Source organism: Eulemur rufifrons, chromosome 2, assembly GCF_041146395.1.
Source record: "Eulemur rufifrons isolate Redbay chromosome 2, OSU_ERuf_1, whole genome shotgun sequence".
In the NCBI taxonomy this organism is placed as follows: Eukaryota; Metazoa; Chordata; class Mammalia; order Primates; family Lemuridae; genus Eulemur; species Eulemur rufifrons.
The window spans coordinates 3,236,953-3,261,066 of NC_090984.1; the positions used below are offsets into that span (position 1 = coordinate 3,236,953).

Genomic DNA, 24,114 nt, shown 5'->3' on the forward strand with positions numbered 1-24,114 from the left:
GTCATGCTTCATCCTATAATGGAGATAATTTTATATCAATCATTGATTACACTAAAGTCTCATTATCCTACATTGAACTCCTTGAATTTTCTGTGTTAACTATTTAGAAAAATCTACAAACATAGAATATTGTAAATTTGAAATGAATACTTTGGTAGGCACAAATTATCAAAGTAAATTCAAAAAGAAGTAGACTACATATTAATAAATTGACATATATGTAAAATTATTAAATTAATTTAAAATCTTTCCACAAAGAGAAGCCTAGAGCCACATTCCATGACTGGTAAATTCTACTAAACATTTAATGAAGAATTAATGCCAACTCGTCACAAACGCCTCCAAAAAACAAACGAACATTATTGGGAATACTTTCCAACTCATTCTATGAGGACTGTATTAACCTGATAGTAAAGCCAGAGAAAAGCTTTGAAGTAAAGACGACTACGGAATAATATCCCTGATGAATATGCACAGAGAAGCCACAAAAATAACCTAGCAAGCAAATTTAATCTAGCCACACAAATGACTGTACATCATTACCAAATAGAATTAACACACAAATGCAATGTTGACTTAACATCCTAAAATCAATCAGTGAAATACACAAACAGAATAAAGAAATGACACTTTTAATACACACAGAAGAGTATTTGTCAAATCCAACACCTATATATGATTAAACTCCTAGCAAACTAGTAATACGAGGAAACATTTCTAGACCTGCTAAATGGAAGCTATGAAAAACCTACAGCTAACATCATAATTATAAAAGACTTCAAAGTTTTGGAACAAGAATGTTCACTCTATCACCCTATTCATGATAGGACTAAAAATATTCTCCACAGAAATTACATAAGAAAAACAAATAAAATTCTCCATAGAAGAAGAGAAGAGGTAGAATTGGGTTTTTATTGCACATAACATAAACTTGCATATATAAGTTTGTAAGAAATTCACTACAACTCACCAGAATAAATGAGGTCAGCAGTCGCAAGGTTCAAGATCAACACAAAAAATTCAACTGTATTTTTACACAGTAGCAATGAGCAATAAGAAGATGAAATTAAGAAAACAATTCCACTCATTATGGCATTAAAAAAAGGAAAGATAAACACTTAGAAAAAAACTTAACAAAAGAAGTGTCAGGCTTTTACACTGATTTTCTAAAAAACTTTTTGACAAAAGAAATCAAAGAACTGAATAAATAGAAAGACATCTAATGTTCAAGGATAACAATATGTAATATAGTGAAGATGTCAATACTTCACAAATTGGGCCGGGCGCGGTGGCTCAAGCCTGTAATCCTAGCACTCTGGGAGGCCGAGGTGGGTGGATCGCTCGAGGTCAGGAGTTCGGGACCAGCCTGAGCAAGAGTGAGACCCCGTCTCTACTAAAAATAGAAAGAAATTATATGGACAACTAAAATATATATATACAAAAAATTAGCCGGGCATGGTGGCGCATGCCTGTAGTCCCAGCTACTCGGGAGGCTGAGGCAGGAGGATCGCTTGAGCTCAGGAGTTTGAGGTTGCTGTGAGCTAGACTGACGCCACAGCACTCACTCTAGCCCGGGCAATAGAGTGAGACTCTGTCAAAAAAAAAAACAACTTCACAAATTGATCTAAAGTCCTTCTATGGAGTATTAAAATAACAAAATAAGAGGCAATCAGACTGAACTGACTCTAGTGCCCTGGGTTCCTACCTAATAATACCAATAGCTAACTAAAATGCATTTTTTGTACATTATTAACTTAGAAACAAAATTTAAGTTTAACCAACCATAAGTCTCCATTAACTTCTGATTATATAACCAGAAAATAGCCACCTGGATAGTCCAAATAAGGCAAATACATAACAGTAACCGGTCAATTACTGATTTTGGTTTGCTTCCTCATGTACCTTATAAAAGTCTTTCCTGTATGCCCCTCTGGGAGACCCCCAATTAACAAAACACGGTTGGATGCTCCCCAATTCACAAATTGCTGTTGCTCAAATAAACTCTTTAATGTTTTAATGGTGCCTCAATTTAACTTTTAACAGGAGAAAGGAATTAGGTAGATAGTGAGGGATTCCGGCTCTAGCAGGGACGAAGCTAGGCACCTTCCGAGTGCCCAAATCTACAATCTACCTAACACAGGGACTACAGACCCTGGGACCACAACTCCTCCCATGCACGAACTTGCACACCAAGTCGGGGTCCTCCCCTGGTGGCCCTCCCGTCGTTATCTCACAGTCTGGGGGAGATACCGCGATGTGGGCGCAGAGCTGCACAGAGAGGGCTCCGGGCTACAGCCAAATGCACCCTGCAGGGACGGGACGGGACGCCTGGGGTCCCAACTGCCAGCCCAGCTACCCACTGCGGGTAGAAGCGACTGAGGCCCCAGCAGCGACTGAGGCCCACTAACCTCACAGCTGACCGCCGGGAGGCCCAAGTCCCGCCACAGCCAGTTCCGGGGGATTTCAACCAGCCCCTCTCCCCTCTCCAGACACGCGGCCCACAAACTCACCATTTCCTGATTTCCGGGGTGCCCCGGAGTCCTCCCTACGAAACTCCCAGTACCTGCCGGTCACAGGGTGACACAGGCTGCGACAGACCCACGTGGAACTCCCTGCGAGAAGGAGGAGCGGCGAACACTCGGGCAAAGAAGACAAACGCCCAGCCAGAACCCGGAAACCGCCCCCTCCTTTCCGGCTTCGCGCCAAATTAGACAAGCCCCACCCCACGGCCTTGATTGGATAGGGCTCAAGGCCCCGCCCCCTTATGCCCAGAGTCACAGTAGATGCCATCCCAGGCGTGGCGGAAGGAGGTCAGAATAACAGGGTTTTAGTTTTCAAGCTCTATTTTCTATTCAGTCCCTTTTTAGTCAGGACTTCCTCCCTGCGCTGGAACCTGGCGCCACTTGAGGGACATTCCCATTTAACCTTGCATATAAAGTTATATTCATTCATGAATAATATATACAACATTTAAAATTGGAAACAATATAATGACAATTATTTTAAATTTATGATTACATAACCTTCGTGGTGACTCTGGTCTTTTGTGGAGGCAGCCTGATTTTTGAAAAGTGAGGCCAACCACTTACGCAGCAATGGCCAGTGGAAATAAAATGGGAGCCACATGTCATTTTAAGTTTTCTAGTAACCACATAAAAGAAAACAAAACATGCCGGGTGCGGTGGCTCATGCCTGTAATCCTAACACTCTGGGAGGCCAAGGAGGGTGGATCACTCGAGATCAGGAGTTCAAGACCAGCCTGAGCAAGAGCAAGACCCCATCTCTACTAAAATTAGAAAGAAATTATCTGGCCAACTAAAAATATATATAGAAGAAATTAGCTGGCCATGGTGGCGCATGCCTGTAGTCCCATCTACGTGGGAAGCTGAGGCAGAAGGATCGCTTAAGCCCAGGAGTTTGAGGTTGCTATGAGCTAGCCTGATGCCACGGTACTCACTCTAGCCGGGGTAACAGAGCGAGACTCTGTCTCAAAAAATAAATAAAAAGGAAAACAAAACAGATAAAATTAATTGCTATATATTATTTAATCTAATACATTCAAAATATTATCATTTAAATATGTGGTCAATGTAATATTATTAATAAAGTTTTTTGTGGTAATAAATCTTTCAAAGTCACTCTCTATTTTAAGCTTCCAGCTTATCCCAATTCAGACCAACCACATTCCAGATGCTCAGCAGCCAGTGGCTGCCACATTGAACTGCAGCTCTGAGGTCTCTGACTCCTCTGACTTCAGAGAAATGAAGGATCTTACCCCCTTCTTCCAGATGTGAGGGGACACCCATTTCCTGCCAACATCTCTCCTCAGGCCTAAGTGTGGGGGAGACAGTGCCCAGAAAAAGAGCAATGCCTGCAAGCAGGTATTTGTCCACAGGTGGACCACTGCTGCCCACCTGCTGCTTGCCAGGGGCAAAGGCCACTTCCAAAGATCACAGAGTGAACAAAGTATATGAGGGGCCAGGAGGAGGGAATCCATGTCTTCAGGTATGTTTACATTCTTGGCCTGCAGGGTACAGATGTAGAGGGAATAGATTAAAGGCAAACTTCTTATTTTACACTTTGGCCTTGGCCCTAATGATCAGGCTGTGGCTGTCTGTTTCCTCCTACGGTGTGGGTCACTGTGTGAGTTTAAGTGCCAATCACATGGACACATGTCTACATGCATTTCTGTATAACTCAACATCATAGAACAAGAGATCCAACTTTACATAAGGAGGAAAAAAAATCAAAACCTATAGAGTGCCTTCTGTTTCTCAGGTAACTAGTAAGCAACCTGTCATTTAATTCTAGCATTCTATCTGCACTGGGTATACGTGTCACTTAGCTAGTGCTACACAACAAACCACTCCAAAATTTAGTTTATTATTGAACTGTAAGCCATGTAGCCTGGGCACAGCTAGGCCATTCTTCAGGTCTCAGTTGGGCTCCTTCAGCCATGTGTGGTCAACAACTGGTTGACTAGGTAGCTCTGCTTCTTGGGGTAAGCTGGCTGTTGACTGAGGCACTTTAGTTCTTTTCCCTATGGTATCTCATGATCCATCAGGCTAACATGGGCTTGTTCTCATGGAGATGGCAGTGTAAGAACATTTGTCTCTAGGCCAAAAACAGGCACACTGTCATATTCACAGCTTATCTGGCCTGAGCAAATAAGCTCAACCAGATGAAAGGTTCCAGGAACATTCTGTGATGGAAGCAGCTATAAAGAGGGCATTGCAAAGAAAATGAATACAAAGAGGGATGAATAATTACTGCTATTTTTGGCAATGGACATTATTATACATGTTCTTGCAGAAAATATAAGCAGGTTTCCTGGGAGATTCTCATCCATCTAATACTGTTTACCATTGGGAATAACCCCCTGTAGAGAATGCTTCTGAAGCATCTTGGAAGGTCATGGAATAATTTGAGAAAATGGCTGAGGGCTCAGTTTAGGAAATCCCAGCATAATGTTACATTTTTCATTTCTCATCATAGGAGAAATTTGAAAGCATCTGTAATGCACTCCACATGTCTGCAAATTCTTTTCATCTCTTTTAGGTATTTGTAGGCTATTTATGATTTTCAACACAGAAGAAACAAATTGCCATGCCTGAACCATCTCTTCCTTGAAAGCAAGTGGCATAAAGATAAATCTGCTGAAAAGACATTTTCTTCTGCTGCAATTTAGCCAAGCAGCTGAGCATGTTTTGAAGGCATCCTTATATTTTACCAGGGCAGAGCTATTTTACAAGACTCCAATAGATCATTTGACTTTTGAGGTAATGCTGTCATCTCAAAACATTGACCAAAGAGATTGTAGGTCTGGGGATGGGATGGTGAGGGCACCTGCACCAGTAAGTGAGTGGCAGTAGGACCATAGGTGATACCCATTCATCAGGTGGGGTGTTTAAGGTTCTGATGTTTATAGCAAAAGTAACATGTATATTACTAAAATAAATTCTATAATATAACATTTAAAATAATGCAATTATATATAAAGTAAGCATGTCAATAATTCCAATCACTATTTTTACTATAATTATTATTATTACCACTATTAGAAGTAGTAGTTGTTGTTGCTGCTGCTGCTGTTGTTTTAGAAATGGTGATAAAAACATCCCGTAAAGCCTCCTCCTCCTTCCACCCTGGGGCTGCTGACTTGCTAGTTCGGTGCAGACTCCAGACTTCTTTTATGAAGATGCAGTTGAAGAGACTTCAGGCTCTGCTATGGACAAAGCAGAGCCTGAGTCGAGACTGAGACCTATGATCCTATGAACTTGAAGGTGGAGGGTAGGATGGTTCTGGGTGCAGTTGAAGGGAAGGGACACACACCACTTAGTGAGTGTGGGGAAGCCTGTGGTGAATCACAGGGTTTGTCCGTGGGACAGATCAGATTCCAGCCAATCAGTGAAACAGACTCACCTGCACATCTGCAAAGTAGGACAGAGATACAATTGCTGTGTTCCAGCAGCAAAGTGCCTGCTAAGAATGAGCCTGTTATTTTGCCCCAGATCTCTGTTTCCACAGACCGAACAGACAGTCTCATGAGGAAAGCCACAAAATGGTTCCACCACATCCTGACGGTACAGTATCATTTTCTCTATTCCTTCTTTCTCATTCCCCATTCCTCTATTGTACATAAAGTATCTGGTGTAAGTGCACAAACATGTTACTGCTTTTGTTTGTTTGTACTAAATGACCAATGGTAAGTGTTGATGGACAGACAATGGAGATCGGGTGGGGGAAATACTGATTCTGTGAAAAGAATCCCTTTCTCCAGTGGCTGCTCATTCATCTCTTATCTCTATATTCCAGACTTTATTTTAACGAAAAACAACAAAACACAGTAATCTTCCCATTTATTGTTTAACTGGAGAACTTTAATGTTTTCATATATCATTATAAAGCCAAGAATAATTTCATAATTTTTTTCTATGTAGCTGTTATACACAGAGCAAGTCTGTCTTTACATAGGGCTAAATGATACTTAACAGGATGAATCTCATATATGTTCCCTTTGAAACTGAGTATCTGGTTGTTTAAATACACACCCTGTGTAAAAGGAAAAAATTAAAAAAATATATAAATATAAGAATAAAAACATGCAGCAGAGTTTCTCTTGCCACCAAGTGTGTCAGTTGGACTGAAAATGAGGACAGAGGGGTTTCTATCTACAGGAAGTTCTATCTACCTAGGAGCCCAGAAACCATCAGCACCTTCTGAGTTCTTTTTCCCTCCTCCAACTTCTGCCCTAGCAGTGTGCCCTAGTAAGATGCACAGGTCTTTGCCCAGGAGGCACATGGAGGGGAAGATGTTGTCTTTCTCATATGCAGGCCAACAACTCTGGCTCAAAAGCCTCTGGAAGAATATTTCCCAGGTCCCCATCAACTTCCAGAGTCAAGCCCTTCCAGAAAAATTATAGGCATAAATTGTTCTTGGGGATCAACCCATGGGTGATACTAAATGACTTTGCATCCTGGACAGAGGGCGACCCATCGAATGCAACTGCAAAGTACAATGAAGCTCTATCAGCGACAAAACCCAACAGACAGAGACTGGAACATCCTCCTTTTTGCTCTGAAGGAAAGAACAGACTAGAAGTGGAAAGGGCCACCTGCTCTTGACTGCTGTTGTCAGGGTCAGCTGAGAAGTGCAAGAGTTCTGAAAAGGACAGTGCTGCATAACAAGCTGGAGGGGGTGACAGGGGAGACTAGAGATGGAGCCTGTGAAGTTAGATGGAAGTTCCACTTCATGGACACATAGAACTTTTCTTCCTCAAAAGTGAAGAAAAAACAAAGAAGAAATAAAAAAGGAAACCTGCAGGCCCCCTATGTCTATTTAAAAAGCATAAAGAAACTTCTATAACAAAGTCCTCTTTAGGGTGTGGATGTCACATCTGTGCTTTCAAGCAATGATTGGCTGAAAACTGCTACCAGGAAATTATTCCAGTTGAGTAAAGGGTTCCAGAAAATTAAGAAAAAAATAAAATGGTGTATACTCTTGTCACAGACATGTGAGAAACTCAATTTTGATGTTTTACAAAAGAGGAAAACAAATACTACCCGTATTGAACCGGGGATGGGACTTATCACCCCTGGAGCAAAGCACACTCAAATAGATTAAAGTGTTACTCATGGTGTGTGTGTGTGTGTGCAGTGTGTAGCATTTGCCATTGAATATCAAAAAAGCTGCCTTCTTGAACTAAAGGAAATTCTATGATTCTAAATAAAAGTAATGTCCTATGGAGCCCCAGAATCCTCCACAGCTGGGAGTTTCTTCTCCACCTTCAGTTGTGAGCCTCAGCTCCTTTGAGCATGGCCAGCAGAGCCAGTGCAGTGGGTGGGCGACTCCAAAGAGGATTCAAGGTCCTTGTTGGGGCCAGACAATAACCAGGGAGAATTCTGTGAAAGAACACATCCTTATCCACAATCCGGGGCTCACATCAGGGTGTCAGCAGGTGGTGGCCAAAGATTGAAGATGAGTATCACTGGAACTGGAACCAGCTGCAGGTTCTGTGACTTTATTTTTGGACAAATAATAATTTTGTATGTTTATGGGGTATAATGGGGTATCATCCTCAGTTCAATCTGGGTAGTATTTTTTTTCCTCTTTTGTAATACATGGAAATTGAGTTTCTCACATGTCTGTGACAAGAGTACACACCATATTATTTTTTTCTTAATTTTCTGGAATGGGGTACAATGTGATGTTTTGATATATGTATAAATTATGAAAAATTTCTATCAAGCTAATTAACATATCCATCACCTCACCAATTTATCAGTTTTTGTGGTGAGAACATTAAACTTCCATTTTTGCAATTTTGAAAGATGAAATACATTATTATTAACTGTGATCACCATGTAGTGCAATAGATCACTTTTTCCTCCAGTCTAATTGAAACTTTGTATTCCTGCATAAACACTTCTCTTTCTCCATCCTTCCCTTCCCCCTGCCCCAGCCTCTGGTAAACACCTTGCTTGTCTGTATTCTCTGTTTCTGTGAGATTGACTTTTTGATTTCACCTATAAGTGATGAAACTATTGTACTGAAAAGCAAACATTAACATCTAAAGAAAATATAGACTTTCAGGAGAAACACAGCTAAGCACAAGCAGCTGCCCCTTTAGCCCATTTCCTTGTAGTTACTTACAGCTTGCCCATTAGCTCTCCTATAGTTGCTTTTTGTCTTAAGGTCAAGTAGATCCTGTCACAGTGCGCTAACTTCCCTTAATATTTTCTATAACATCTTGAATGTTAAGAAATCTAAAGATTTCCATTTGAGATGTTTTTTAGATCCTGGATTCCTGTGGGTCTGCTGATACCAGTCAGTCTGAGGAACTGATTCAGTTTTCACATCCTAATGATTTCACCTCTCATGCCCCAATCAATCAGTGACCCCAGCCCCTTAGCCTCTTAACCACCAAAATGACCTATAAAACCCCAGCCCAAGACCCCTTGAAGAGGCAGATTTGAGGTTCTCTCCCACCTCATTTGGTGTCCATCCAATTATTAAACTCTTTCTCTGCAACAACTGCTGTTTTAGTGTATGGGTTTGTTACTGCACAAAGTGCAAGAAGCTGTTGTGCCTATAACAGTGAGATCACACTTTGTCTTTCTGTGACTGGCTTATTTAACTTAGATAATATATTCCAGTTCCATCCATATTGTCACAAATGACAAAATTTCCTTCATTTTTAAGTCATAATGGTATTCTCTCATGCATATGAATCACATTTTCTGTATCCATTTACCTGTTGGTGGACACTTAGGTCGCTTCCATATCTTGACCATTGTGAATAATACTGAAATGAACTTGGGAGAGCAGATGTCTCTTCAACATAATGATTTACGTTCCTTTGGATATTTACCCCATGGTGGAATTGTTATCAGAGGATACTTTTACTTTTTAATTTTTTAAAGAACCTCCCCACCATTTCCAGAATGGTTGTACCACTTTAGATTCCCACCAACAGTGAACAGATGCTCCCTTTTGTCCACATTCTTGCCAACACTTGTTATCATTGGTCTTTTGGATAACAGACATTCTAACAGGCCTGAGGTGATATCATTGACACTGCTGTCTTCTTATTTCAATCAAATGGTCAGGATGTTGTATTTAAAGCCTGCGTATGGCCTCAAATTCTCAAGTTAAAACCATTTCTCATTGCATTAGGAACATTTCAAACTACATATCAGAACCAACAGAGCCCCGTGTGAGATGACACGGAGTGGGGAGAGCAGTGAGCAAGCTGTAGCCACAACACTGCAGGGAAGGAGAAGGGCTGTGATGCAGGTGCAGCAGGTGCTGAAACTGAAGAGACAGAGAGGGACTGGGGCTGGATTAGGAAATGAAGCAAGCAGAATTTCTCTTCCTAAGTTCATTGAGAATCAGTTGTGCAGCCTGGGAACAGGTGTCCTCTCTCCTCATGTGGAAGCAATGCCACTTCTTCATCTGGATGTTTCAGTCTCAGACCTGGAGATACAATCTAACTCCAATAAGACCATTCATTAGCCCTACCCTCAACTGCTAAGAAGAGGGAGAGGGTGAAAATTAAGCTGATCACCCAGAGCCAATGATTTAATCAGTCGTTCCTACCTCATGAAACTTCAATAAATTTCCAAGAGAACTGGGTTTCTAGAGGTTCTGAATAGGTGAATACATGGAGGTTTCTGGGCAGTGGGGTGCCCACATTAAGAGCACATATTTTGGTGCTCTGTGTGTGTGTGTGTGTGTGTGTGTTGTTTTATATTATCTAGTCCAAGGCCATTGTTTTTGTCAATATCTTTCTGGCCAATTGTAACATTCTTTAATTGACAAACTTGAGGTTGATTTGAAATCTTTCTTTTTTTATGTAAGACTTTACTGCTATAAATTGCCATCTCAGCACCATTTTTGCTGCATTCCAATTTTTTATGATGAATTTTTACTTTCATTTATCTCCAAATATTTTATAATTTTCTTTTTGATTTCTTCTTTGACACATTGGTTACTTAGGATTTTATGTTTAATATTCACACTTTTTTTTTTTTTTTTTTGAGACAGAGTCTCGCTTTGTTGCCCAGGCTAGAGTGAGTGCTGTGGCATCAGCCTAGCTCACAGCAACCTCAGACTCCTCGGCTTAAGCGATCCTACTGCCTCAGCCTCCCAAGTAGCTGGGACTACAGGCATGCGCCACTATACCCGGCTAATTTTTTCTATATAGATTTTTAGTTGGCCATATAATTTCTTTCTATTTTTAGTAGAGATGGGGTCTCACTCTTGCTCAGGCTGGTCTTGAACTGCTGATCTCGAGCGATCCACCTGTCTCGGCCTCCCAGAGTGTTTGGATTACAGGCGTGAGCCACCACACCCGGCCTATATTCACACATTTCTTAATTCATTAAATTTCTAGTTGTCATTAATTTTCAATTTTCTTTTATTGTTGTCAGAGAATCTTCTTTGCATTTGTAAAATTCTTTTAATTTTGATGTTGTTTTATAGGGCCTAGAATATAGTCTGTCCTGGGAAATGTTCCATGTGCACTTATGAAGAATATATATTCTGCTTTTTTGGGGTGGAGCACACTACACAGGTCTGTTAGGTCTAGTTAGTATGCAGATTAATTCAAGAATTCTATTTCCTTATTGATCTTCTGGTTTGTTTTTTTTTCTATTCATTATTGAAAGTGCAATATTTATGTCTGTAACTCTTATTGTTAGATGATTTATTTTTCCCTTTAGTTTCATCATTTTTTTAGCCCATGTATTCTTTGCTCTTTTGTTAGGTAAATTTATGTTTATAATTGTCATATATGAATATATCATATATAGCATGTATGATTTTCTGATAAGCTTCAAAACCTTTTATTTAGATCCAGCTGCACTAAGAGTAAAAAGTAAATTTAGATCCATCACCTCACAGGCCCTCCCCTGACAAATCACACTAATTAAGTACCATAGAATTCAATTAAAATGTTATAATTTGCTTTCATATAAAATTTATAATTGGCTTTAACTGCATCTTTATTTTTCTGATGTAAAAACATAAAAACAAATACAACACAGTATTTCAATGCTATAACATTACACAAATGACTTAATCTAAACTTCTTACACATCTGTGGAGATTTTCTTGATATAAAAACTGATTCAGGTTCATGTTACTGTTTTCCTCTTGTACTGAAAGCTGCAGAAATACAGCTTTAAATACAAAGACACTTTTAAGTCTTCAAAATAAAAAAAAAAATCTTATTAACTGTCACTGCTCTGACTTTGCCCACATTCTTGGCTATTATTCTCTGTGCAGTGTTGGTAGCTCAGGCAGGCAGTGTGTCATCTGTACAAAATAACTCCAGCCAAGCTAAGGCTTCAGAAACAGTATGTTACATACCAATGATGTATTTTGTCAAAATATATCATCATTTTCTGCCAGCATATGTGTTTAAACAGCCCAATTAGCTAAGTGACCTTGTGAAAGATATGTTCCCAGAAAGGTCATTTCCTAAGCTCACAGATACAGATAATAAAAGTTAATAACAGTAGAGAAAATACATTCCTTTGTTATTTATTTTCTATCGTAAATAGCTTTAGTAAAATAACTTTAGAAAATTACAATTTCATTTAAAAGAACTGTTTGAAAAGAGTTTGATAAAGAATGTCAAGGCATAATTGCTATTATTTTGAATATAATATCCAATTATTTTCTGCAAATTACATTCCACTACTGTCAACTTACTGAAAAGTCACTTGTCATGGTTCCTTAACATTTTACCTGACATATATCTTTTCCACTTTTGCAGTAAGATCTGTAAAGGTGAGGGGGAAACTGAAGGGCTTGTTTTTGTACTGATGAAAGGCCTATTTTATCAAAATTTAATTTTCAAAGGATATTTTAACTAATTCTCCAGGCTGTTAGGGTGCAATGATGACCACATTGTTTCTTTCCAGAGTAAAGAAAGGCATTTAAAAATAACAAAAATTCTATGACATAAATTTTTCAAACATAGCTTCAAGTTAAAGAGTTCTATTAAGTATTTAAGAATTCTAAAGCTTAGTACATCACCACCGCACCAGAATTTCTTTAAACATTTCAATGAGTATAGGGCATTTTTACCAGTGTTTTAAAAAAATTTTACTGAAACTAAAGTTTAACAAAATAGGCCGACGGAAGATGGCGGAGTGGCGGTGACTGCTTGGATCTGCGCTCCGGCGAGGAACCATGGATCCGGACCTGCCACAATGCTAGAGGACCGCTCCCACACAGGAACAGCGGTGTGAATCCACGGAGAATCAGCGTGGGACAAACAGAGCAAGTGAGGTCTGAGGTGAACAGAAATTAAGATCGCGGAACTCTGCGGAAGGCGCGGAACAGACAGTAGCCAGCGGAGCGCAGGCGGCTGCGCCCGCCCCCAGGTGGGGCGGGGGCAGTCTTTAGGAAAAGCGGCTTGCGCTCCTCACTGACCTCCACCCCCAATTGCTTGGAGACCCCCTCGCAAGCCAGAGCAGAATCACCGAGGGAGACGTAGGGCATTGCAGACAGGAGGCTTTTTCGGGAGAATAGCTTGGAACCTGGGAAGTCTCGGCTGAGACAGTCCTTGGTGAGAAGGGACGGACCTGTGCCAGGGGGGAGGGGCACGAACGATCCCTGATCAGCGAATTGCGCTGTACCTCTGCGCTACTTTTGTCGGTGGTTCTTCAGCCGGTGGCCCCCGGCGGCTTTGCCCGCCAACCCCCCCGGCAGCGGCGGTCCCTGGTCTCTGCCTGCCGGGGAGCCGGTCCCCCTCCGACCCCGGAGCGCTGCGGGCGCCATCTTGAAAGCAAAGGCGGAACCCCTCGGGAGCCATAAGGTGCCGAGCAGCTCTCTCTCCCCGGTGCCCCCCGCTGGTCTCTGGGCCCGCGCCATCTCCGCCGGCCGCACTCGATGTGAAGGGGCGGAGCTGCGCTAAGACGTAAAATAAACACTGAGTTGCCGCTCCGGACCCAACGGAGCGGGCGTGAAGGGGCGGAGCTGCGCTAAGACGTAAAATAAACATCGAGTTGCCGCTCCGGACCCAACGGAGCGGGCATGAAGGGGCGGAGCTGCGCTAAGGCACAAAAACACAATCATTGAGCCGCTGAACTGTATACTTCAGAATTGTGTATCCCTTCGTTTAGCGATGTGCTGTGGTGCTGTGTAGCTCTGTTTTTGTTCTTTTGTGTTTGTGTTTTTGCTGTTTCTGGGTTAGGTCTCTTTGTGTTATTTGTTAGTTTGGTTTTTGTTTTTTCTTTGTTTTGTTTTGTTTTATTTTGCTTCTTTTGTTTTTTTTTTTGTTTTGTTTTTTCTTTTCTCTCTTTCCTTTTTTTTTCCTCTTCTCTTCTCCTTTTCTTTTCTCTTTCTTTTTCTTCTCCTTCTGTTCTTTCTTTTCACTTCCTTTTTTTTTTCTTTTCTTTTCTTTTTTCTTTTTCCTTATTTCTTCTCCCTTTTTGCCTTCTAACTGGGAACCCACGGTGAGCTTGGGAACGGGCCAGACCCCTGGCTCTGGTACATACCGGAACCTGAGTACTCACTCCCAATGCCGGCGATCTGCGGGCGCGCAATAGCCATCTTGGGGCCCACAGCCAAGTCACTGCGGAGCAATAGGGTGCCAAGAGGCTCCCTGGACGGTCCCCTCCCCTGGTCCACAGACCTTATATAGGGACCCCACCCACGTCTAAACATTGACTACTTCTCCAGAAGTGAGAGTGTGGAGCCTGGTCCCTGGGGACATTGGGCCAAGGCAGACTTTTGCCCATGGGAGTTGTGGCAACTGGGGCGCTGAGCGAGCGAGGGCACCATCCACTCCCCACAGCTAGTATCTTTCCTGCAGATAGAGACAGAAACCACCCCTATAGAGGAAGAACCAAAGGGAAACAAACAAACAAAGAGAATTTTGGTCCACTACTAGTGTGGACCCTGCCTGCCTTCTGAAAGACTACAACACAGTGTCCTAACTCACCAAAGCAGTCTTGGATCACTCCAATCCTCTAGGATTGGACCCATCAGAAGCAGTCCCCCAACTGAAATAGAAAAATTTCTAAACAATTCACAACAGTCTTCCCCTCTTGCCAAAGGAAGGAATATACCTAGACTGCTCCACAGCCTAAGAATAGAGCACAGAGAGTGCTGTTAACCAGACTAAATCTATAAGAAAAGATCCAACGATTAATCTAGATGGGAAGGGCCCAGCGAAAAAACACAGGAAGCACAAAGAATCAAACAGAAAGCTCACCCCCAAAGAAAAATACCAGCTCTCAACCATTTGACACAAACCAGACTCAAAACACCAACATGTCACAGGAAGAATTCCAATTATGGATCATAAACAAGCTGAATAATATACAAGAATCAATGGACAAACAACACAAGGAAAATGCAAAAAAAATACAGGATTTGGAGGAAAAATTCACTAAAGAAATTGAAATATTGAAGAAAAACCAAACTGAACTCCTAGAAATGAAGAATTCACTCAGAGAGCTACAAAACACTGTGGAAAGTCTCAAAAGCAGGGTAGATCAAACAGAGGAAAGAATCTCAGAAATTGAAGATAACTCCTTCCAACTAAATAAGTCAGTCACAGAGATAGATCAAAAAAGTAAGAGAAATGATCTGAGTCTTCAAGAAATGTGGGATTATGTGAAGAAACCTAACTTGAGAGTTATTGGCATTCCTGAGGGTGAAGAAGACAATAAGCAAGGGTTGGACAAGCTATTTGAAGACATAATCGAGGGAAATTTTCCAGGCCTTGCCAATACTCTAGACATACAGATTCAAGAAGCTCAAAGGACCCCTGGGAGATTCATAGCAAATAGGAAAACACCACGCCACATAGTCATCAGGCTGACCAAAATATCCACTAAAGAGTCCCTTCTCCGAGCTGTAAGGAGAAAGAAACAGGTAACTTACAAAGGAAAACCCATCAGAATTACGCCAGATTTCTCAGCTGAAACCTTACAAGCAAGAAGAGGTTGGGGCCCCATTTTCACGCTTCTGAAACAGAATAATGCCCAGCCTAGAATCTTGTACCCAGCTAAGCTAAGTTTTCTATACGAAGGAGAAATCAAGACATTCTGAGATAAACAAAGGTTGAGGGAATTCACCAAGACAAGACCAGCCCTACAAGAAGTACTCAAAAGAGAGTTACACACGGATCAGCACAAGAAAGATCCACGAATGTAAAACTACTCAAGAGCTAAAGATGAAATTCCAGATACCACAATGGCTCAGGAGAGAAAACATCGCAATGAAGTTCTACCCAACAAGCTGAACAAAAAACCGTCTCACTTATCAGTTTTCTCAATAAATGTGAATGGCTTGAATTCCCCGCTCAAGAGACATAGACTGTCCCAATGGATAAAAAAGCACAAGCCAAGTATCTGCTGTCTCCAAGAAACCCACCTAACGAGCAAAGATGCATTTAGACTGAAAGTAAAAGGATGGAAATCGGTATTTCAAGCAAACGGTAACGAAAAGAAAGCTGGTGTGGCAATCTTAATTTCCAATAACTTAGCTTTCAAACCAACAAAAATAATAAAAGACAAAGATGGCTACTACATACTGGTCAAGGGCACAATTCAACAAGAAGCCATGACTATACTCAATATATATGGACCCAACCTAGGTGCACCTACATTCATAAAGCAAACCCTACTAGATCTGAACCAGATGATAGATAATAATACTGTAATAGCTGGAGACTTTAACACCCCACTGACAGTACAGGACAGATCCTCTAAACAGAAAATAAACAAAGACATAATGGACCTAAATAGAATGCTAGAACAAATGGGCATGGCTGATATCTATAGGACATTCCACCCAAAGTCCACAGAATATACATTTTTCTCATCAGCTCATGGGACATTCTCTAAGATTGACCATGTCCTAGGACATAAAGCATGTCTTAAAAAATTCAAAAAAATAGAAATTATACCATGCATCTTCTCAGATCACAGCGGAATAAAGGTAACAATGATCACAAACAGAAACCCTCACTCTTACTCAAAGTCATGGAAGCTAAATAACTTTCTCCTGAATAATTATTCTATAAAGGAAGAAATCAAGATGGAAATCAAAAGTTTCTTTGAATTAAATGACAATGGAGATACAACTTATCAAAATCTATGGGACGCAGCTAAAGCAGTCCTGAGAGGGAAATTCATATCCATAAATGCCTATATCCAAAAGACAGAAAACATGCAAATAGACAACCTAACGAATAGACTCAAAGAGCTGGAGAAAGAAGAACAGAACGACCCCAAACCCAGCAGAAGGCGAGAAATTACTAAGATCAAATCAGAATTAAATGAAAAGGACAACAAAGAAACTATAAGGGAAATTAATAAAACAAAAAGTTGGTTCTTTGAAAAGATAAACAAAATAGACACACCTCTGGCTAAACTAACCAAGAGCACAAAAGTAAAATCTCTAATAACCTCCATTAGGAACATGAAAGGAGAAATCACAACCGATGCTACAGAGATACAAGATATCATCTATGAATTCTACAAAAATCTTTATGCACACAAACTGGAGAATGCAGAGGAAATGGACAAATTTTTAGAAACACATAGTCTTCCCAGGCTCAACCAGGAAGAAATAGAGTACCTGAACAGACTAATATCAAGAACTGAAATCGAAACAGCAATAAAAAACCTTCCCAAAAAGAAAAGCCCTGGTCCAGATGGGTTCACACCTGAATTTTACCATACATACAAAGAAGAACTGGTGCCCATCCTACATAAACTATTCTCCAATATTGAGAAGGATGGAATTCTCCCCAACACGTTCTACCAAGCCAATATAACATTGATACCAAAACCTGGAAAGGACGCAACAAAAATAGAGAACTACAGACCAATTTCTCTCATGAATATAGATGCAAAACTTTTCAATAAAATACTAGCAAATCGAATCCAAGTACTTATCAAAAAAATAATCCACCACGACCAAGTGGGCTTCATCCCAGAGATGCAGGGGTGGTTTAACATACGTAAATCTATAAATGTAATTCACCACATAAATAGAAGCAAAACCAAAAACCATATGATACTCTCATTAGATGCAGAAAAGGCATTTGACAAAATTCAACACTCCTTTATGATAAAAACGCTTAACAAAATAGGCGTAGATGGAATCTACCTAAAAATGACACGAGCCATATATGACAGACCCACAGCCAACATCATTCTGAATGGGGAAAAATTGAAAGCACTCCCACTTAGAACTGGAACCAGACAGGGCTGCCCACTGTCCCCATTACTTTTCAACATAGTATTGGAAGTCCTTGCGAGAGCTATCAGGCAAGAGAGCACAATCAAGGGAGTCCAAATAGGGAAGGAAGAGATCAAACTCTCACTTTTTGCTGACGATATGATGCTATATCTGGAAAACCCCCAGGATTCAACCAAGAGACTCCTGGAATTGATTAATGAATATAGCAAAGTCTCTGGCTACAAAATTAATATACACAAATCAGAGGCATTTATATATGCCAACAACACTCAATCAGAAAACCAAATTAAAGACTCAATACCCTTCAAAATAGCAACAAAGAAAATAAAATATCTAGGTATATACCTAACTAAAGAGGTAAAGGACCTCTATAAGGAAAACTATGAAACACTGAGAAAAGAAATAGCAGAACTTGCAAATAGATGGAAAAATATACCATGCTCGTGGATCGGAAGAATCAACATTGTTAAAATGTCTATACTACCCAAAGTGATCTACAGATTCAATGCAATCCCTATTAAATTACCAACATCATTCTTCACAGATGTAGAGAAAATAATTATACACTTTGTATGGAACCAGAGAAGACCCCGTATAGCAAAAGCAATTTTAAGCAACAAAAACAAAATGGGAGGTATTAATTTGCCAGACCTCAAACTATACTACAAGGCCGTGGTTCTTAAAACAGCCTGGTACTGGCACAAGTACAGGGACACAGACCAGTGGAACACAACAGAAAATCCAAATATAGAACCATCCTCATATAGTCACCTAATTTTTGACAAAGTAGGAAAGAATATACTCTGGGGACAAGAATCCCTATTCAATAAATGGTGCTGGGAGAATTGGTTAGCCACTTGTAGAAGACTGAAACAGGACCCACAGCTTTCACGTCTCACAAAAATCAAATCACGGTGGATAACAGACTTAAACCTTAGGCGTGATACAATTAGAATTCTAGAAGAAAATGTAGGAAAGACTCTTACAGACATTGGCCTAGGCAAAGAATTTATGAAGAAGACCCCCAAGGCAATCACAGCAGCAACAAAAATTAATGAATGGGACATGATTAAATTAAAAAGCTTCTGCACAGCCAAAGAAACAGTCCAGAGAATAAACAGACCACCTACAGAATGGGAAAAAATTTTTGCATACTACACATCAGATAAAGGACTGATAACAAGAATCTATTTAGAACTCAGGAAAATCAGCAAGAAAAAATCAAGTAACCCTATCAAAAAGTGGGCAAATGACATGAATAGAAACTTCTCGAAAGAAGATATAAGAATGGCTAACAAACATATGAAAAAATGCTCAACATCCCTAATCATCAGAGAAATGCAAATCAAAACCACAATGAGATATCACTTAACCCCAGTGAGAATGGCCTTTATCAAAAAAACCCAAAACAACACATGTTGGCATGGGTGTGGAGAGACAGGAACACTCATACACTGCTGGTGGGACTGCAAACTAGTGCAACCCCTGTGGAAAGCATTATGGAGGTATCTTAAACAGATTCAAGCAGACCTGCCATTTGACCCAGCAATCCCATTACTGGGCATATACCCAAAGGAAAAAAGGTCATTCTTTAACAAAGACACATGTACCCGAATGTTTATAGCAGCACAATTCACAATAGCAAAGATGTGGAAGCAACCCAAATGCCCATCAATACATGATTGGATTAGTAAGCTGTGGTATATGTATACCATGGAATATTACTCAGCTATAAGGAATGATGAAGATACGACATCTCTATGGTTCTCCTGGAGAGAATTGGAACCCATTATACTAAGTGAAGTATCCCAAGATTGGAAAAACAAACATCACATGTACTCACCAGAAAATTGGTTCCCCTGATCATCACCTAAATACACATCTGGGAACAACACCAATTGGATGTCAGACTGAGGTGGGGGGTGGGGGAGGGGATGGGGGTATGCCTACACAATGAGTGCATTGTGCACCATTTGGGGAGTGGTAACACTTGAAGGTGCTGACTCAGGAAGGGGGGTGGGGAAGGGAGGGATATATACCTACATGATGGGTGCAATGCGCACGACCTGGGGAACAGACACGTCTGGAGCTCTGGCTTGGGGGGAAGGGCGGAACAGGAGCAACGTATGTAACCTGAAATTCTGTATCCCCCATAACAAGATGAAATAAAAAAAAAAAAAAAAAAAGTTTAACAAAATAACCGAATTACAAACTATAACGAGAGGACAAATAGCCAGAGATACAAGTTCCTCCGGAAAAAGAATATTCGCCTCTCATTGAAGTTTTTCTGCAGGTTATCTTAACGATTTCGGATAGAATTTAAAATTCGCCTTACAAATAGAAACAAACAAAAGGACTAGTTAACCTAACAAAAACTAATAAAAATATGTTCAAATTTACTGACAGAATAATGTTTATATCATACAATAATTAGACTCTACCAGTTCTAAGTAAAGTAAATAAGGGAAAAATGTAATTATAAAGCCAGTCTCTACTCTGGGGAAATAAAAAGCGGCTTGTGACAAATCATTCCCCACAACATACACATATCCCTGCCCCAGCCACCCGCCTGGCAGTGCGTGTCCCCGCACCGCAGCGACCTGGAGCTTCCCTTGCGGGAGCTGCTGGGCGCGGCCTTCGGCACCGGGATCCCGCTCCCCGCACCGGCGGGTCCCCAGCTGCAGGGACGGCGCGGGCGGGGCAGGAGCGCAGGGTCCGGGACGCCCGGGTGGGCTCAGATCCTGAGCGGTCTCTGCCACGGGCACAGCCGGGCGCCGGCTTCCTGCTCTAGAAAGTTTGCTGCCGCTGCTGCCCCGGAGGGACTGAGCCGGCTTGGGGCAGCCTGCCCGCCACCGCCTGAGGACGCCATGGCCCTCATGGGCGCCCGGGACTGCGGCCTGGCTCTCTGCTTGGCCGTGATCATCCTGGCGACACCGCCTCGGAGTCCAGGGGCTCGGAGCAGCGCGTCCTGCAGAGAGCGGCAGACGAGGAGGGACCCAGTGGAGAGGGGATCTCGCTCTTGCTCAGGCTGGTCTTGAACTCCTGAGCTCGAGCGATCCTCCCGCCTCAGCCTCCCACAAAGGCTTTTATTATCTCTTATTAATACTTCATGAAAATCTTGTTTAAAAGAGAAAACCAAATTTTGCCATTGTATTTATTAACGTTAATTTTAATAAAATCTTTTAAATAGATCTAGCCAATCTCAATCAGCTCTGATTACACAAGATGAGATTTCTATCAACTTTTTTTAACCCTTTACAATCTTTTCTAGTCTCTTTTGCCTCCTTTTTTCCATATTCATTCAGTTTATCTCATTTTCCCTTTTATCCTTTAATTTTAATACAACATTTAAATAACCTCTAAACTAGGCAAAATTACTTTTTAAAGAAGAAAATACATCCTTGTGTCTCTTTTTTATAATTTTTTTTGCCAAAAGCACCTTATTTTCTTTGTACACTCTGTATGCAGAATTGTTTGTCTTGTTATCTCTAGCTTTATTACCATATGCAAGTCAGAATTTTAACTTTTAGTTAATCTTAATTCATAGTGAAGACCTAAGAAATAAGCAATATTTTTGAGACTGTGTCTCACTCTGTTCCTTGGACTAGAGTACAGCGGTGTCATCACTGCCCTCTCCAAACTCAAACTCCTGGGCTCAAGTGATCCTTCTGCCTCAGCCTCCCAAAGTACTAGATTACAGGTGCAAGCCACTACACCTGGTTGAAATAGACAATTTTAACTGTTAGTCACATACTAATTCTTTATGAGTACATCTCTTAAATTTTTTAAAAACATAAGCTATCTGATGTTTCTGCCTATGGATGGAGTACAGTCACTTCTAGAGGACAGTTAGACCAAATTCCTACAAGAATACCCTCACAGGGTGACAATCAGTAGTTCCAGCCCTATCTTTCAGTGTTCCTTGCATGGAACCTGAAACTGGACCTGAAACTGATCCAGAGATCATGTGGCTGACACCCACCCAGATGGGTGAATACACACCATAGAGCCGAGAACCTCCGCACCTGCTGCATCCCTTGCTCAAATGCCAGAGGATGTACAGCAGGTGCTGCTGCTTCCCCACTTCCTTAGGTCTCCAAATCTGCAGCTTCAAATTCTGAATCCAAGGCCTGGACTTCTACAGGATACACCAGATAAGGCTGCATGAGACAATCTCTCCTCCAGTTTCCCTTCCCACCACAGTAAAACCCAAGAATACAGAGCAAGTGTAATTTCTCATTGAACATACATACAAGACCTGGCCTCCAGCTGGGATTCAAAAGACAGGGCCAGACTTCAGACTGAGGATGTAGAAACCAATGTGGACTTTGTAAAAACTGAGAGTCCTCTCCAGGTGAAGCCCCTGGAATTTTCCATATTTTCTCCAGTGACCTGCATTAGCTCTGTAAGTGCATAATCTGTAAGTGAAAACAATCATCAGCATAAAATCCAACGTTTCCAGGGACGACAGACCCTTCCTTGAGTCAACATAAAAATGGAGAAGATTAAAACTGAAAAGTCAGGAACACAAAATATTCAGAGCCATGATCACAACTCCTCCTGCCTGTACACGGTGTTGCCAGAGTAGGGTATTCTTCCTCTTACCCCAGAGCTAGCGGATCAGGAACCGGTGATATTACACCTACATTCAGGGTAAACTGCACCACCAGGCCAGGTTTATTCTCTACGCAGACTCCACAGGGTCAGCCCGAGTCTCTCCTGTCTGGATCACCATAGGAGCATCAGGCCATGCTCACTGGGTACCCTCTCAGCAGTACCTAGGAGTCTTTGAGACCTTGGGGTTGTCCTGTGCAAATGGGGGTCAGGCTGACAACAGGGTCTAATCCTCCTTCCATGTAAGAGGGAGAAGAATGTATCATCTATTTGTTGTTCCTCCTCTCATAGAAGGAATTTGCTTGGTTGGTGCCCAGATGGGTGTTGTGAGCAGGGTGCTATGAGGATTAACACAGGCAATGTGAGGTTCCCAGCACAGTGCACTGTAACATAGTTGGGTGCACATAGAACATCATCAGTAAACATTCCATTAATGCATGTGTACATGCTGTTTTCTAAATGCAGACTTCCTCAGATATAGTTGCTTTCTCTAGCCTCTGTAAGCTTTAAAGAGCCATCAGAGATGTTGTTCCAGAGTGATCATTGGTGGTCTGCACTTGGCCCAGTAGTGTATGTGTTATGATAGAAGTGTTGGGTGTAAGACTCTGTGCTGTGCCTGGTGTCTCTAGCTGAGTGTTGCTGATTAAAGGTCAGGGGAGCAACATCAGCACTCACAGGGGACTTGTTATTGAAGCCAATCCACGGACCCCTCCCACACCCACAGAGTCATATTTCTTAGAGTGGGTCCTGGACTACCGCATGATGTATATGCAGATTGAAGCTTGAGAGGCAATGTTCAGCTAAGTGGCTCTCAGCCTAGGCTCCCAATTAGGACAATATACCGGTTTGAAACACCATCACCTGTGCCCTTTCCACAGATTCTGTCCATCACTCTGGTTGGAAACATCAATGTGGTTTTAATTAAATGCCCCATTTGATTCTAAGGTGAGGCCAGGGTGGTGGATGTGGGCTCCCAGATCTGTTTATGAGAATGGAATTCAGCCTTTTTTCTCCAAAGGGCAGTCACAGGGTCTGCTCTGCTTGGGTTTGGTGGCGGTGAGTCAGTGTGGCCCATATTGCCATTGCTGCAGCAGAAATTGCTGGTGTCTGAGCCAGGCGAGGGCACCTGAGGGCAGGAAAGGAGAAACTCACATTTTGATCATTTTCATCTTTATGTGGGAGCTCAATGTTGCTGAATCTCTATTGTGACAAAAGACAGGTGTCACCATTTCTGTACTTCAAGATCCTTATGCCTGTATGTATGGTGGTAGGAGGTGAAGGGGTTGTGCTGATATCTTTAAAGGCATATTCTCAAGATGCAGCTATGATTTGTCCAGATAATCTCATCTGAAAAGGAATCCTCGAGGAGGAGGAGAAGGAAGAAATGGCTGGTCCTCAGGCAAATCTTTCCCAGGTCCTAGGCTATGTCTACTTTTACTCCTACAATGTCATGTATTTAGGACTTTCAAACCATTGCTTCTCTACTTCTGGTGTTTCTGCCTAACACCATTGTCTTACCTATTTTTTTTTCCTGTCTTCATATGATGTTCAAAAGGCTTTAAAAATTCTTCTGCCCTATATATCACAACCTTCTCTTCATTCTCTCCATCCAGGCTTTTTACATAAACAGTTCTCACCATGAATTTATGACCTGCAGTATTAAAAATGTTTCCTTTTTGACAGATTGCCATGAGAAGTTATAGATATTCAAGATTCCTCTTGGGCTTGGGGTTGGATCCTCAGATATCAGTGAAGAAGAGAATTATGTAC

The 24,114-nt window shown here is 41.4% G+C and overlaps 1 protein-coding gene across 1 annotated transcript in view; it reads right to left on the reverse strand.

Moving 5' to 3' along the window:
• The window catches only part of LOC138380933 (zinc finger protein 737-like), a 50,654-nt gene extending 48,048 nt beyond the window's left edge, over nucleotides 1–2,606 (reverse strand). The window contains exon 1 of the mRNA XM_069465359.1: nucleotides 2,511–2,606. The gene's annotated coding sequence lies outside the window, so the exon portion shown is untranslated. The remainder of the gene's footprint in view (nucleotides 1–2,510) is intronic.
• Between the last annotated feature and the right edge of the window lie 21,508 nt (nucleotides 2,607–24,114).